Source organism: Pinus tabuliformis, chromosome J, assembly GCF_031772625.1.
Source record: "Pinus tabuliformis cultivar Carrire ecotype Pingquan chromosome J, CPIR1, whole genome shotgun sequence".
Lineage (NCBI taxonomy): Eukaryota > Viridiplantae > Streptophyta > Pinopsida > Pinales > Pinaceae > Pinus > Pinus tabuliformis.
Genome location: NC_142295.1, coordinates 650,358,368 through 650,375,062, shown reverse-complemented (window position 1 = coordinate 650,375,062; position 16,695 = coordinate 650,358,368). Strand labels below are relative to the sequence as shown.

Sequence of the window (16,695 nt, the reverse complement as noted above, 5' to 3'; positions counted from 1 at the left end):
TTCTGCTGCAACCTACTAGCTCTGCATTGTCTTCAGACTCCTGCACTGTAGCTCTCTCTATTGCTCCATCCGCATCTGTCTCTACCCACCCAGCCAGTCCTGCTACTCCTCGTCGAGGCTCTCGTAGCAAAGTCTAATCCAAAAGGCTGGGTACCTCAAGTATCCTACACCTCATCGCCTGTAGTCCACCTGACTACAGCTCGATGTCTCCCCACTTCCGCTCAAGTGGTGCGTGTGCACTCATGGAACAGTCATCGTCTGTCAAAACTTGCTTCTCTACCCGTGCTGGCGCCGCCTTAGTCTCGAAAGACTCTCCCTTACTCTTCTTCCTTGGGCACTAGGTCGCATAATGACCCATCTCCCCACAGTGGAAGCACTTGATCTTGAATAGATCTTTCTTCTTCCGCTTCTCTTGCTTTCCCTCAGATGTTAGGGCCACATCCTCCTCCTCCTGCTAAACTTTGATCCCTTTGTTGTTGCTACCTGTCTTCGACTGTCTATTGATCTCTTCTTGGCGAAGAGCTTCCCACATCTTGTCCCAAGGTAGGATAGTCCCTCTGCCCAGGATACTCTGGAAAAACAATTCCCAGTCTTTTGAGACATCATTTAGGGTTGTCCTCAACATAAGCTCCTGATCAGGTGTCGCTCCTATAGTGGTGAACGGGTCTCGGATCTCATTCAATCCTCCGAGGAAGGTGTCAATCAATTGACTCTTCTTCATCTGATACAACCTCATCTGGTTCTCGAGCAGCATTCTTCTCTGCATAGAAGTATGCTGGTACAGGTTCTTGAGAGCCTCCCATATCTCAGCTGCCGTTTCCTTCTCAGCTATATGTGGTACCACATGATCCTTGACCCCATCAAGGATAATGCACTTGGCCCTCGCCATCCCCTCTTCGTACTTGTTATTATCATTTGGGTCGACTAGGATAGCTATCGTCTTTAAGGTGAAGTTCTTGACACGATTCCTGTCAAACACTGATAAGATTCTGGCCTTTCTGGCCTTTCAGACTGCGAAGTTCAATGCTCTGACCAGTCTATCCTAGTCCCTTACCCCGTGTAGTGCCATGACGCTCCTCTACTTCCCTCTTGGAAGTTCTCTGTTCGACTCCTCTAAGTCTCTACTTCCCGTCTGGAAGTTCTCTTCTGGACACCCTCTGAGTCCTAATTTCCCTCCTGGAAATCCTTCTGCCGCTTGTTGAGATGCCCCCTACTCTGATCGTCTTGTGCAACTACACTACTGATCCAGGTTCCTCGGCTAGAAACCCTTAATAACAACTCCTCTGGCTCTACTCTGTCAGGTACTGTTCAAAGTACAGTACCTTACCAGCTCCACTCTGCAATATTTTTGCAGCCCTCTAGACTCCAGCAAGTGCCTCTCTGTGAACTGCGTCAGCCCCTCTCTGCCTCACGCTGGCTCTGCGTCAGCCCTGGGATACCCTGCGTCAGCCCTCTGGCCCTCTACGTCAGCAACGCTGGCTTCTCTGAGGCTCTGCGCAACTCTCGACTTCTTCTGCATGGCTCTAGTTGGCTCTGCGTCACACTTCTTGGCTTCTGCGCTGCTAGAAACAACTTTTGTTTGCTCGGGACATTTGTTTTCTACTGCTATTGCTCCGCTCAGCTGATGTGTTTTAGTCCTCCTGTGATTTGCAATCACGCTCTGATACCATGTTGAAGTTTCTAAGTTTAGTCAGTTTAGAAACCCTTCAAGCACTTTTTCTGATTTATTCCTACCTACTTGTTATTTTTCTTTAACAAGTTATTTACAAAGTAATACTGAAAATAAACACCGGTGCATGCTCAACATATTACAGATCAACAACTAAAATAAACAAGAACAAACACACCACATGACACCATTATTTTTGGACCAATGTCCATGGAAAAACCCAATGCGGGAAAACTACTACAGTTATCTGAGGGTTTTCTTACTAAGCAATATCATAGTAAAATTTGGGTGTCGTAACTAGCCTATCCAACAGAGAATTTCCTTAGCAGCTATACCTCACAGTTTGAGAGAAATATCCTGGCTGAAACCCCAGAAAACCCTTCCAACAACTTCTCGAATCTCAGCACAAAACTACTACTACAACCCCAACATCTGCTCTATGTGGACTGCGCCAACCCCTCTTTGTCTCACATTGGCCCTGCGTCAGCTACGCTGGCCCCTTTGGTGCTCTACGCAGCACTTGGCTACCTCTTCGTGGCCCTGCGTGAGCCCTTGCTGGCTCTGCATCACTCTCTTTGGCTATTGTGCTGCTCTTCGGAAACAATCTCTGCCTTCTCTATTCCTTTGTACTCAATGCCCCTCAGCTGCTCTCCCGATCACTGATTCTATCTCTCTTAGCAAACCTCGCTCTAGAGAATAGAATAACTGATCATCTGATGTGTTCTCCAAGTGACCCTCAAGCCTCCTCTTATACTTTTCCTGTTGACATCTCAACGACCGAGATTAAGTCCCTAACCAACGGCTAAGATTAGCTCTGGCTTAATCCATGTCTTTTGGTCCACTCTAACACAGATTCATATTAATACACATTAATATTTTATTTTCCCTAAGTTTAGACTTAGGGACTCCATTAAGAATATTAATTATGTTAATATCTCCTTATCTGTTTAGAATCTGCCCAAGCCGATTCTGGATATTGGAGATTTCATGTACCCCAAACTCTTCACCAAATTTCGTGGCTAGAGCACATCCGATGCTACCCCAAATCAATAATAAAGATTAAAGAATTTATTAGAAAAGTCGTGGTTTTTGACCCGAATGTTGGAATTTCTAAGTCTAACACGTTAGAAACCCTTCATGTACTTTACTGATTTATTCCTACCTACTTGTTCTATTAATTAAAAAGTTATTTACCATGTAAATACTAGAAATAAATACAAGTACATGCTCAACACATTACAGATCATCAACTGAAGGAAACAAAAACAAGCACACAAGTGACACCGTTGTTTTTGGACTAATCTCTCCGGAAAAATCCAATGCGGTAAAATCGGTGTAGCTATCTAAGGGTTTTATTATTATGCAGTTTTTGAATACAATCTAGGTGCCAAAACCGCCTCACCCAACAGAGAATAATCTCGACAGTAGTACCTCTCCTTCGGAGAAAGATGCTTCGACTAAAACCCTGGATAAACACTCCAGCAGCTCCTTAGCTGCAATCTGCCCCTCGAAAAACCCCGGTGTTAGCCTCTAGGGACTGCACCAACGTCTTCTGCCCTCTGCATCAGCTTTCCCGACAGTTTCGGCTTTTGCCCTCTACATCAGCTTTCTCGGCAATTCCGATTGTTCCCGGCAGTTCTGGCTTCTGCCATCTGCGTCAGCTTTCCCGGGTGTTCCGGTAGTTCCCAACAGTTTCGGCTTCTACCCTCTGCGTCAGCTTTCCCGGCTGGTGCGTTGATTCTCCTGGCACTATCGTTGCCTCTCTGTTTCTGTATTCATTGCCCCTTAGCTACAACTCCAGATCACTCTCTCAACTTTCTCAGCAAACCCAGCCCAGAAAATCGAAATCTTGATCTCTTGGTGTGTTCTCCAAGTGACCCTCAAGCCTTCTCTTATACTTTTCTCGTTGACAGATCAACAACCGGGATTAAGTCCCTAATCAACAGCTAAGATTAGATCTGACTTGATCCATGACTTTTGGACCATTCTAACACGGCTTTATATTAATGCAAATTAATATTTTAATTTCCCTAAGTTTAGACTTAGGGACTCCATTAAAAATATTAATTATTTTAATATCTCCCAAACTGTTTAGAATCTGCCCAAACCCTTTCTGCGTATTGGAGATCACATGTGCCTTAGCCTCTTCACCAATTTTCGCGGCTAGAGGACATCCGATGCTACCCCGAATCAACACTCCCTCTTAGCGAGGACTATGCTCTAGTAATACTCCTCACTGAGCATCACTCTGATCATTTGGCATTGATCCCTCTGCTGATGCTAAGGCTGCTGCCCAACATCCTCTGCACTGTTGCATCCTGTACTGCTACCCATAGCCTTGCCACTACCACTGCTACATCTGTATTGCAACTCCCCCTGCACCCGTGCTGCTGCCCATGGCCCTGCCACTGCCACTACTGCATCTTCAATGCAACCCCTCTCATCATGCTGCATCGTGTTGCCCATAGCACTGCCACTGCTAACTGCTGCACTGCAACTTAGTTACTGAGAAGTAAGTAATTGATCTCCCAACTCTGACATCTCCGTCAGGCTAGAAACACTCTTGATGTTGAAGCTCCCTCTGTCACTGACAAGTGCTCCCTCTCTGACCTCTGCGCTGTTGCAACAACTCCCTCCATCTCGCACTATTGCACACCTCTCTGTGCCATTCTACATTGGTGCAACACTCTCGTGCCTCTCGCACTAATGCAGCTTGCTAGCCTCACGTTGTCCTGGGAATCCTGCACTATAGCTCTCTCTGTCGCTCCATCCTCATCTGTCTTTACCGACATCTGCCAGTTTTGATACTACTCTTCGAGGCTCCCGTAGCCAGGTATAATCCAAGAGGTTTGGTACCTTGAGCATCCTGCCCCTCATCTTTTATAGTCCTCCTGACTACACCTCGATGTCTCCCCACTTTCGCTCAAGTGGTGTGTGTGTACTCATGGCACAGACATCATCTATCTCCACTTCCTTCTCTGCCCTTACTGGCGTTGCCTTGGTCTCGGAAGCCTCTCCCTTGCTCTTGTTCCTCGGACATTGGGTCACATAATGACCCAGCTCCCCACAGTGGAAGCATTTGACCTTGGAGATGTCCTTCTTCTCCGCTTTTCTTGGTTACCATCAAATGCTAGGGCAGCATCCACCTCCTCCTTCTTGATTATGATCCCCTTGCTACTGCTTCCCGTCTTGGTCACCCTCCTGATCTCTTCTTCGCGTAGAGCCGCCCACATTTCCTCCCAATCTAGAAGGGTTGCCCTCCCCAATATGCTCTGCACAAACACCTCTCAGTCTTCTAAGACTGCATTCAAGGTTGTTCTAACCATCTACCCTAGATCTGGTGTGGCCCCTATGGAAGTCAGTTCATCTCGGATCTCCTTCAATCAACCGAGGAACGTGTCGATCTGTTCTCCCTTCTGCATCTGGTATGACCGCAGCTGATTTTCTAGGAGCATCTTCCTTTGCACAGAAGTATGTTGATACAACTTGGTCAGGGCCTCCCACATCTCCCATGCAGTATTATTCTCGACAATATGTGGTACTATATGATCCTTGACCCCATCAGGAATGATACTCTTGGCCCTCGCCATTGCTTCCTCATACCTGTCATTGTCAACTGGGTCAACTCGGACTGCTATCGTGTTCAAGGAAAAGTGCTTGACACGATTTCTGTCAAGTACAGATAAGATTTTGGCCTTCCATACTACGAAGTTTAAGGCTCTGTTCAGTTTGTCTTGGTCTCTTACTCCGTGTAGTGCCATTCCGCTGCTCTTCTACTTCCCTCATGGAAGTTCTCGATGTGACTTCCTCTGAGCCTCGATTTCCCTCCTGGAAATCCTTCTGCCGATGTCAATATGCCCCCTACTCTGATCGTCTGTGCAATCACACCACTGATCCGGATTTCTCGGCTATAAACCCTTGGTAGCAACTCCCTCATCCCCGGCCTTGCCCTGTAAGGTATTGTTGTGACAACAGTACCCCACCAGCTCCACTCTGCAACTTATCCATAGCCTCCTAAACCCCAGCAACCTAAAGGTGAGAGCTCCTAGGTTCTGCGCAGTCCCAGCACCGACAAACTAGCTCCCTAAGCCAACTTCGTCAGTGCTCCTGTCCTCTACGTGAAGTTGTCTTTGCCTCCCTCAACCTCTGCGCAGCCTCTTCTTGGCTCGAACTTGATGACGCAGGCACTGCATCATCCCTTCTTTGTTGTTTTGCTGCTAAGAACAACTTTTGTCACTTGAGACAACTGTTTTTTGTTGCTACTTCTCTCCTCGGCTGATGGCCTCAGTTCTCCTGTGATCTACAACCACCCTCTGATACCATGTTGGAATTTCTAAGTCCGACACGTTAGAAACCCTTCATGTACTTTACTCATTTATTCCTACCTACTTGTTCTGTTAATTAACAAGTTATTTACCATGTAAATACTAGAAATAAATACAAGTACATGCTCAACACACTACAGATCATCAACTGAAGGAAACAGAAACAAGCACACAAGTGACATCTTTGTTTTTGGACTAATGTCCCCGGAAAAACCCAATGCCGAAAAACTGGTGCAGCTATCTGAGGGTTTTATTATTATGCAGTTTTTGAATACCATCTGGGTGCCAAAACTGGCTCACCCAACAGAGAATAGTCTCAGTAGTAGTACCTCTCCTTCGGAGACAGATGCTCTGACTAAAACCCTGGATAAACACTCCGACAACTCCTCAGCTCCAATCTGCCCCACGAAAAACCCTAATGTCAGCCTCTAGGGACTGCGTCAACCTCTTCTGCCCCTTTCCCGACAGCTTTACAGTTCCCGGTAGTTCCGGGGCCTGCTCTCTGCGTCAGCTTTCCCGACTTCTACGGTAATCCTCCCGAAACTACCTTTGCCTATCTGCTTATGTATTCACTGCCCCTCAGCTACAACTCTAGATCATTATCTCAACTTTCTCAGCAAACCTAGCCCCAGAAAGTCAAAATCTTGATCTCTTGGTGTGTTCTCCAAGTGACCCTCAAACCTCCTCTTATACTTTCCTCGTTAACAAATCAACGGCCGAGATTAAGTCCCTAATCAATGGCTAAGATTAGATATGGCTTGATCCTTGACTTTTGGACCATTCTAACACAGTTTTATAATGATTCACATTAATATTTTAATTTCCCTAAGTTTAGACTTAGGGACTCCCTTAAAAATATTAATTATTTTAATATCTCCAAAACTGTTTAGAATCTGCCCAAACCCTTTCTGCGTATTGGAGATATCATGTGCCTTAGCCTCTCCACCAAATTTCGTGGCTAGAGCACATCTGACGCTACCCCAAATCAACACTCCCTCTTAGCGAGGATTGTGCTCTAGTAATTCTCCTCACTGAGCATCACTCTGATCATCTGGCATCGGTCCTTGTGCTGATGCTAGGCCAGCTGCCCAACATCCTTTGCACTGTTGCATCCTGTACTGCTACCAATGGCCCTGCCACTGCCACTGTTGCATCTGCAATACAACCCCTCTCATCATGTTGCATCTCGCTGCCCATAGCACTGCCACTGCTAACTGCTGCACTGCAACTCAGTTACTAAGACGTAAGTAACTGATCTCACAAATCTGACATCTCCGTCAGGCTAGAAACACTCCTGATGCTGAAGCTCCCTCTGTCACTGACAAGTGCTCCCTCTCTGACCTCTGCGTTGCTGCAACAACTCCCTGCATCTCGCACCATTGCACACCTCTCTGTGCCATCCTGCAATGGTGCAACCCTTGGGTGCCTCTCGCACTATTGCAGCCTGCTAGCCTCGCGCTGTGCTGGCAATCCTGCACTATAGCTCTCTCTGTCGCTCCATCCTCATCCGTTTCTACTAACATCCGCCAGTCCTGCTACTACTCTTCGAGGCTCCCATAGCCAGGTATAATCCAAGAGGTTGAGTACCTCGAGGATCCTACCCCTCATCTTTTGTAGTCCTCTTGACTACAGCTCGATGTCTCCCCACTTTCGCTCAAGTGGTGCGAGTGCACTCATGGCATAGATATCGTCTGTCTCCACCTCCTTCTCTGCCCTTGCTAGCAATTCCTTGATCTCAGAAGCCTCTCCCTTGCTCTTATTCCTCAAACACTGGGTCGCATAATGACCCAGCTCCCCACAGTGGAAGCATTTGACCTTGTAGAGGTCCTTCTTCTTGTGCTTTTCTTTCTTACCCTCAGATGCTAGGGCAGCATCCACCTCCTCCTCCTCCTTGATTCTAATCCCCTTGTTGTTGCTTTCCATCTCAGTCACCCTCCTGATCTCCTCTTGGCATAGAGCCGCCCACATTTCCTCCCAATCTGGAAGGGTCACCCTGCACAATATGCTCTAGAAAACACCTCCCAGTCTTCTGAGACTGCATTCAGGGTGTTAGACTCCGTCTTGTATGACTGATTCTTCTTCAAAACCATGTTTTGAAGAAGAAATCACTAAATGTATTTTTTAGAATATGTATTAAAGTCTCCAGCTCTTCAAATGGCAGTGGTTTCATTAACTCCTATCCCTGCAAGCAGACAAAGAAAAAGCCTCTCATCATATCGATTTGCAATGATACTGGTGACATGCTTGTCAATCCTGGCTGTGGACTTCAAAATTTTTCTCATTTCAAAATATTTCCCAAGCAATTTCATCAGAAGAGTTTGAAATGGATTTTGTTGATAAAAAGAGTGATGATATCTGTAGAAAATGTAACGCAAATGACACAGATTTTCAAACATACATCAGAGTTCAAAAGGGCCCACATGATGGAGGAGGGGTAGGTGATGTGAGTATGGAGAATCTCGTAGTAGATATTGCTACTGACTTCACAAATCATGCTTCTCACCAGAATAACACAGGCCACTCGGATAAAGTCATTACTAACAAAGACCTTACTGTTGAAACAGTCAGTCAAAGTAGTGGTGACATAGCTCTATATACATCAGTCAAATCCGGCAATGAATTCGCTTATGAATGGTTAAATGAGGATTCTCTCGTTGACACACAAAACACAGAGGACCATACACACAGGAAATATAGAAATGATTTATCAATGAAGGAACCTGTTGGAGTCATGGTAAGTGAAGGTGCTGGTAGTAAAGAAACTTCCAATAGCTTGGCCAGCATAAATGGTAAGTTTGAAATGAAGAGAACTCTCACTGTTAATACAGATTTAGTTTCCTCTGATAATGCTAATCAATCTCAAGCTGAGAGAAATAGGCATTCAGTAAGGTCTCCTCACAGGAGAAGGTCATCTTCTCCAACACGACAAGTTCAAATCGGGAGAACAGGATCACGTCGATCTAACTCTGTAGTGATTAAAAGTATAAGCTATTTTCAAGATCTGCCTATCAAAGACACGGGTTCATTTAGGGAATTGAGAAGCAATGACAGTGATGATGCTGAGAGCGATAATATTGACAACAATATATCAGGGTCTGCTCAAAAGCCTGAGCACACTCGAAGATTGAGTGTCCGGGATGCCATACATCTCTTTGGAAAGAAGCAAAATGAGATGAAACAGTGTGGAGGTGAGGGAATTAGAAAATTTGGAAGCACTGCAAAGGTATCTACGACGGTACGAGTTCATATATTTCTTCAGGCAGAATCGACCCAAGCTTTTAGAAATGGCGTCCATCCCACGCATTAAACTCGGTACCCAAGGATTCGAGGTTTCCAAACTTGGCTTAGGATGTATGGGGCTTTCATTTGCCTATGGCACCCCTGTTGCCGAGGAAGATGGAATTTCTTTGATTCATCATGCTTTCAACAGAGGCATCATGTTTTTTGACACTGCAGATATGTATGGGCCTTTCACAAATGAAGTCCAAGTTGGCAAGGCTTTGAAAGGTTTGCCCCGTGAGAAAGTTCAGCTGGCCACTAAGTTTGGCAATGTTGTAATAGAAGGTGTTTTTCGTGTTAAAGGCTCAGCAGAGTATGTACGCAAAGCTTGTGAAGACAGCCTGAAGCGCCTTGATGTGGATTATATTGATCTTTACTACCAACACCGTGTGGATACTACAGTTCCAATAGAAGAAACTATGGGAGAACTCAAGAAGCTTGTGCAAGAAGGAAAAGTCAAATATATTGGGCTCTCTGAAGCTAGTGTGGACACCATTAGACGAGCTAATGCTGTACATCCCATTACAGCTGTTCAATTAGAATGGTCTTTGTGGACCCGTGATGTGGAGGATGATATCATTCCTACTTGCAGGGATTTGGGAATAGGCATTATACCTTATAGTCCTCTTGGACGTGGATTTTTTGCTGGAAAAGCAGTTGTTGAAAACTTACATGAGGGTGATAGTAGACTGGTTCGGCAACCTCGGTTTCACGGAGAGAATTGCGAGAAGAAGTATTATTTGAACGAGTTTCTGCTCTAGCTAAGAAAGCATGGGTACACACCCGCGCAATTGGCCCTCGCATGGGTGCTTCATCAAGGAAGTGACGTTGCTCCTATTCCAGGAACAAGTAAAGTAAAAAATTTGGATGAAAATATTGCATCTTTATGGGTTAGCTTGTCACAGCAAGAACTGAATGAGATTGCTGCAGCTGTTCCAGAACATGAGGTTGCAGGATTGAGACATCCTGAGAGTATGTATAAAACGACGTGGAAATTCGCCAACATACCCCAACCAAAGTAGAATTGATCACCTGCAAGCAAATATTCTATGCTTGGCTGATGTACCCTTTTCCCTAAGAGCTTGGAATTTGCAGGTCTTACTAGCTCTATTTATCACCAGGAATTCAGTAGTAAATTGATAAATATGAAGCCGGAAATCGAACTTGTGTTGTGAAAGCCATTTTCCAGAGTGATATGCGATGTGAAGGCCCCGTGTAACATCATCCAGACCAAGAAAGACGTAACGGTTCCATTGAGAATACCATATTACATGCAGTGCAGCTTTGGAGGAACGAAGAATTCGACACCTGGCTCTTCACTTCAGCCAAAAATAAACAGAGACATCTGATAGGATTCGATTCCTATTTCCCAGACTTTAGTTAATGATTCAACGGGATCTGCGCTCCATGTGTCGACCATCAGAGGATTTTTAGGGAGACGCTGTTTTAGTTTAGAATAGAGGAAACGCTCTTTGCCATTTTTATAATTGCAGGTGAAACAACGCCCCTATTTTGGGGTCGATTTGTTTTTCCCTTAGCAGCATTTTATTTATTGTATTAAAAATTCATTTGTAAAGAGTTAGAGGGTGGAAAGAGAAGAGAGAGAATTCTGAGAGCTGGTGGAGAACAGAGCTTTCATTGTACAGATTTTGACAGAGATTTTAATCAAAAAATGCAGCTCTGACCCCTGAGATTCCTATGGTATGACAATTTAGCATAAGTTTTCCTTCTGTTTCATATGTAACCTGTTATGTTTTCATTTCACTTCATGATCATTTCTAATTGAACAAATGAAGTGTTAAGGTAGAATTCATCATTTGTATGCTCTGCCTTTAAGTTTGTTCAATATTTAATGTTTTCTTCTGTTTGACAAGGATTCAGCTTCTATGCCCTTGTCAGCTCCTCACCAGTCTTGCCATTCCATTTAATCTCAATTTGATGTTAAATTTCTTGCCTACCTTGCCTCAGGGGATAATCTGTGTTCTTGATTACATTTCTCTGCTCAAGTTGTTACTTTGCCCATGCAGCCCAGAAAAACCCCGTCATTTTATTAAAAACCCATTTTATCAATTTACTAGCCTAAAATCAGTTTCTTTTAAAGTCATCTTAGCCCCTTTTAGAAAACTTTTGCTGAGATAGACCGGAGAGAGCCCTCTCTTGCCCCGTAGGGCTAGCTACGAGGCTAAGTGGTTTGATGTTGCCTTGAGGTTTACCTTTCTCAGCCTGAGGTGAAATTTCAAGCGCTAACACAGGGTTGTTCTCGCCATCAACTATAGATCTGGTGTGGCCCCTATGGAAGTCAATTGATCTTGGATCTCCTCCATTCGACCGAGGAAGGTGTCGATCTATTCTCCCTTCTGCATCTGCTATGACTGCAACTAATTTTCTAGGAGCATCTTCCTTTGCACGGAAGTATGTTGATACAACTTGGTCAGGGCCTTCCACATCTCCCTGTCGTATTCTTCTCGACAATATGTGGTACTATATGATCCTTGACTCCATCAAGAATGATACTCTTGGCCCTCTCCATTGCTTCCTCAAACCTGTCATTGTCAGTTGGGTCAACTCGGATCGCTATCGTCTTCAAGGAAAAGTGCTTGACACGATTTCTGTCAAGTACGGATAAGATTTTGGCCTTCCAGACTACGAAATTTAAGGCTCCGTCCAGTCTGTCCTAGTCTCTTACTCCGTGTAGTGCCATTCTGTTGCTCTTCTACTTCCCTCCTGGAAGTTCTCGATGTGACAACATCTAAGCCTCGATTTACATCTTGGAAATCCTTCTGTCGATGTTGAGATGCCCCCTACTCTGATCATCTATGCAACCACACCACTGATCAGGATTTCTCGGCTAGAAACCCTTGGTAGCAACTTCCTCCTCCTTGGCCTTGCCTTGTTAGGTACTATTTTCACAACAGTACCCCACCAGCTCCACTTTGCAATTTATCCACAGCCTTCTAAACCCCAACAAGCTGAAAATGAGAGCTCCTAAGCTCTGCCCAGTGCCAGCACCGACAAACTAGCTCCCTAAGCCAAATGTGTTAGCGCTCCTATCCTCTGCGTGGCTCTGCGTGAGGCTGTCTTTGCCTCCCTCAGCCTTTGCGCAGCCTCTTCTTGGCCCGAACTTGATGACGCAAGCACTGCGTCACCCCTTCCTTGTTGTTTTGCTGCTAGGAACAACTTTTGTCACTCGGGATAGCTATTTTCTGCTGCTACTTCTCTGCTCGGCTAGTATCCTCAGTTTTACTGTGACCTGCAACCACCCTCTGATACCATGTTGGAATTTCTAAGTCTGACACATTAGAAACCCTTCATGTACCTTATTGATTTATTCCTACCTACTTGTTCTGTTAATTAACAAGTTATTTACCATTTAAATACTGGAAATAAATACAAGTACATGCTCAACACATTACAGGTCATCAACTGAAGGAAACAGAAACAGGCACACAAGTGACATTGTTGTCTTTGGACTAATGTCCCCGAAAAAAACCAATGCCGGAAATCCGGTGCAGCTATCTAAGGGTATTATTATTATGCAGTTTCTGAATACAATCTGGGTGCCAAAACCGGCACACCCAATAGAGAATAATCTCGACAATAGTACCTCTCCTTTGGAGACAGATGCTCTGACTGAAACCCTGGATAAACACTCCGACAGCTCCTCAGCTCCAATCTGCCCCACGAAAAACCCCAACGTCAGCCTCTTCTGCCCTCTGCATTAGCTTTCCCGGCAGTTCCCAGCAGTTCCAGATTCTATCCTCTGTGTCAGCTTTCCCGGCTGTTGCACTGATTCTCCTCTCTACTTCTGTATTCACTTCCTCTCAGCTGCAACTCCAGATCACTCTCTCAACTTTCTTAGCAAACCCAGCCCCAGAAAGTCGAAATCTTGATCTCTTGGTGTGTTCTCCAAGTGACCCTCAAGCCTCCTCTTATACTTTTTTTGTTGACAGATCAACGGCCAAGATTAAGTCCCGAATCAATAGCTAAGATTAGATCTAGTTTGATCCATCACTTTTGGACCATTCTAACATAGTTTAATATTAATTCACATTAATATTTTAATTTCCCTAAGTTTAGACTTATGGACTCCATTAAAAATATTAATTATTTTAATATCTCCCAAACTGTTTAGAATCTGCCCAAATCCTTTCTAGCTATTGGAGATCTCATGTGCCTTAGCCTCTTCACCAATTTTTGTGGCTAAAGCACATCCGATGCTACCCCAAATCAACACCGGAGGGGGTTTTCCACCTAAAATTCTTGTGCATATTGTGTTCTTTTAGTTATTGTTATTACTACATAAACATTATTAATAATTGAAGATTAACTAATGCCCTGAAAGGATTTAAAAGTGCTAACTGCTAAGGAAAATTGATTCACCCCCTCTCTCACTATTTCCAACAATTGGTTTTGGAGCTTGGTTCCTTCAATAGCAGTCTAACAAATGGAAGGAGATCATGGAGTATACTAAGAACAAATTTCCTTTGTTCAATGGAAATAACTATGCACTTTGGAGTGGAAGAATGCAGGTTCATTTGTTGGTGCAAGCATACGAAGGATGGGAACTCGTTGACAAGGGCTTCACACCGACCCAAGATGAACAAGGTAAGAAAAATATGGTATATGATGCAAGGGCTAAAGATCTTATTATCAGTGGGCTTATCGAATCTGTTTATCTTAAGGTATTGAGTTGCAAAACTACTAAAGAGGTATGGGGCAAGCTCAAAAATATATATGCAGGTGACTCAACGGTGAAAGAAGCAAAGCTTCAAATTCTCAAGGAAAATTTTGAGCAACTCTAAATGAGGGAAGATGAAGATATTACTGCATAATTTCAGCGTGTTGATGAAACAACAAATACATTGGAAGGTTTGGGAGAACCTGTTGAAATGAAAATTGTTGTCTGAAAGATCCTCAGAACCTTGCCAGCAAGATTTAACCCTAAGGTATCTGTCTTGGAAGATAGATCGAATCTAACCAATCTCAACATAGATGAATTGCATGGAATTCTTACGGCATATGAAATGAGGATTGAAGAAGAGGATGGCACATCTCACTTAGAAACAACATTTTCCGCATCCAAGAAGAATAGTAAGGACAAGCAGACTCCGAAAGCAAAAACTTGCAATTGTAAGGATGAGGAAAAGGAAGAAGATGAAGAAGAATTCTCAGATAAAGAGTTTGCCTACTTCATGCGGAAAATGAGAACAAATATGGGAAAATTCAAAGGTAAACTTCTATTAATATTTTTTTATTGTGGTGAGACTGGGCATTTTGCAGCCAAATTTCCTCACAAAAAAAAGGTTGTTATGAAAGGAAAGAAAAGTCCTAGGAAGTTCAACAAGCAAGGCAAGAAGAAATGGTTTAAGAAAAGCTTCTTCTCCAAAGAAGATAGCTTGTCATCCAAATAAGACAATGATAACGAAAAAGAATTCAATGCAAGAGTATTGTTTATGGCCAAGCACAATAAACAAGAGGCACCTGACAAAGAAGGAGACGAAGAAGAAGAAATGACTGAGGTTGAATTTCAAAACGAAGTAATCAGGGTTATCAAAGAGCTCAAGGCCGAGAAGAAGCACGTCAACACTCTTGAAGACGAATTAAAGACAGAAAGGGAACATGTCCTAAATCTTAAAATCAAGGTTGAAGAATACAAACGAATTGAAGAATCGCTCAGGAAAGAATTAAAGGAAAGCAACAAGGAAAGAGAAGCATTGGAAGTTGAAATTGTTTCTTTACGAAAGGAAGTAAAAAATGGAAAAACTCTTCAAAACTATGCCAACAGCTCAAAGACTTTGGATGAACTCATCAGCAACCAGCGATCATGCAGCGACAAGACTGGTCTTGGTTACAAAGAAAAATTCGAAAAGGAGTCAAGTCCTTCTATGACAACTAAAGAAGATGGATATGCAAAATCTACCAAGCAGGTAGATCTCTCAGCGAGATCAAGAGATCAAGATTCGCAGGAAGGACCATGGAAGACAATTTATCAAAGAAGATTTCCTCCCAGGTATCAACCTATCTTTTATGGTCATTGTTATTCATGTGGAAAGTTTGGACATAGAGCTGCAGAATGTCGCATGTATGTTTGGAATGAATATAATTCCAGGAGATCTCTCAGAAATGGATATTCCAGAACTCAGCAGAATATCAACAGATTTGATCATTTGAGAGATGATGTCGAATGTTACAAATGTAACAATTTTGGACACCTGGCCAAAGATTGCAGACTTGGAAGCTCTTCAAAGAAATTTTGGAAAAATCAGAATGAACAAGTATGGAAAAATAAGACTGAAAGGCGTGCTCTCGCTCTCAAAGCTCAAAGCAACAGAAACGTATGGTATGTTGACAACGGTTTCTCAACGCATATGACTGGAAATAAAAATAAGTTCATATCCTTGAAAGAAAAAAAGGATGGAACAATGTCTTTTGGAAATGACGGGTCTTCAAACGTCATAGGAGCAGGTACGGTCACTCTTGGAAGCAAGGATGCATTAGCAAAGGATGTGTTGCTAGTTGAAAATCTGAATCACAATTTGCTCATTTTTGGACAGATGTGTGATCAAGGACACACGATGTTATTCAACTCGAAGAAATGTGAAATCAGGAAACGCAAGTTTGGTAAAATTATGGCTACAGCAAGAAAAGCTCCAAACAACATATATATTTTGATTGAGACACCTAAAGGGTGTTTCTTTGAAAAAGAAGACGAGAGTTGGTTATGGCACAAATGAATGGGACATATAAATTTCGACAATTTGGTCAAGATTAGCAAAAAGGAAGCAATTAGAGAAATGCCGAAAATCTCAAAACCTACCAATATGATATGTGAATCTTGTTGGCACAACAAACAGACAAAAGTCGAGTTCAAGACAAAGGAACATTTTGCGTCATGTACATTGGAATTAATACATACTGATCTATGTGGTCCTATGAGAAAAAAAGGTTTAGACGGTGAATTATACTTTATGTTAATGATAGATGATTACACCAGAATGACAATCGTCAGTTTCCTGAAGAAAAAGTCTGAGGCATTCGAATGTTTCAAAATCTACAAGGAATTGGTCGAAAATGAAACCGATTTGAAGATCAAATGTCTAAGATCAGATAATGGCAGAGAATTCACATCCAAAGCATTTCAGCAATACTGTGATGAACATGGAATAAAAAGGCAATTCTCAACAGCGAGAACACCACAACAGAATGGAGTAGCTGAAAGAAAAAACAGAACCGTCCAGGAAATGGCTAGAACCATGTTAAAAGACTCAGACTTAGATGATAAATTTTGTGTTCAAGCAATTGATAATGTCGTATTCATTATAAACAGAGGCCTCCTTAGGAACAACTGTAACATGACTATGTACGAACTATGGAAAGGAAGACTAGCTAACGTAAAATACTTCAAAATATTTGGAAGTAAAT

General features: G+C 43.3%; 1 protein-coding gene and 1 pseudogene across 3 annotated transcripts in view; one reads left to right on the top strand and one right to left on the bottom strand.

The window, feature by feature from the left end:
- Window positions 1–16,695, bottom strand: part of LOC149228591 (uncharacterized) — a 510,588-nt gene that overhangs the window by 78,646 nt on the left and 415,247 nt on the right. The window lies entirely within an intron of this gene.
- LOC149228592 (putative aldo-keto reductase 1 pseudogene) lies at window positions 9,223–10,295 on the top strand (annotated as a pseudogene).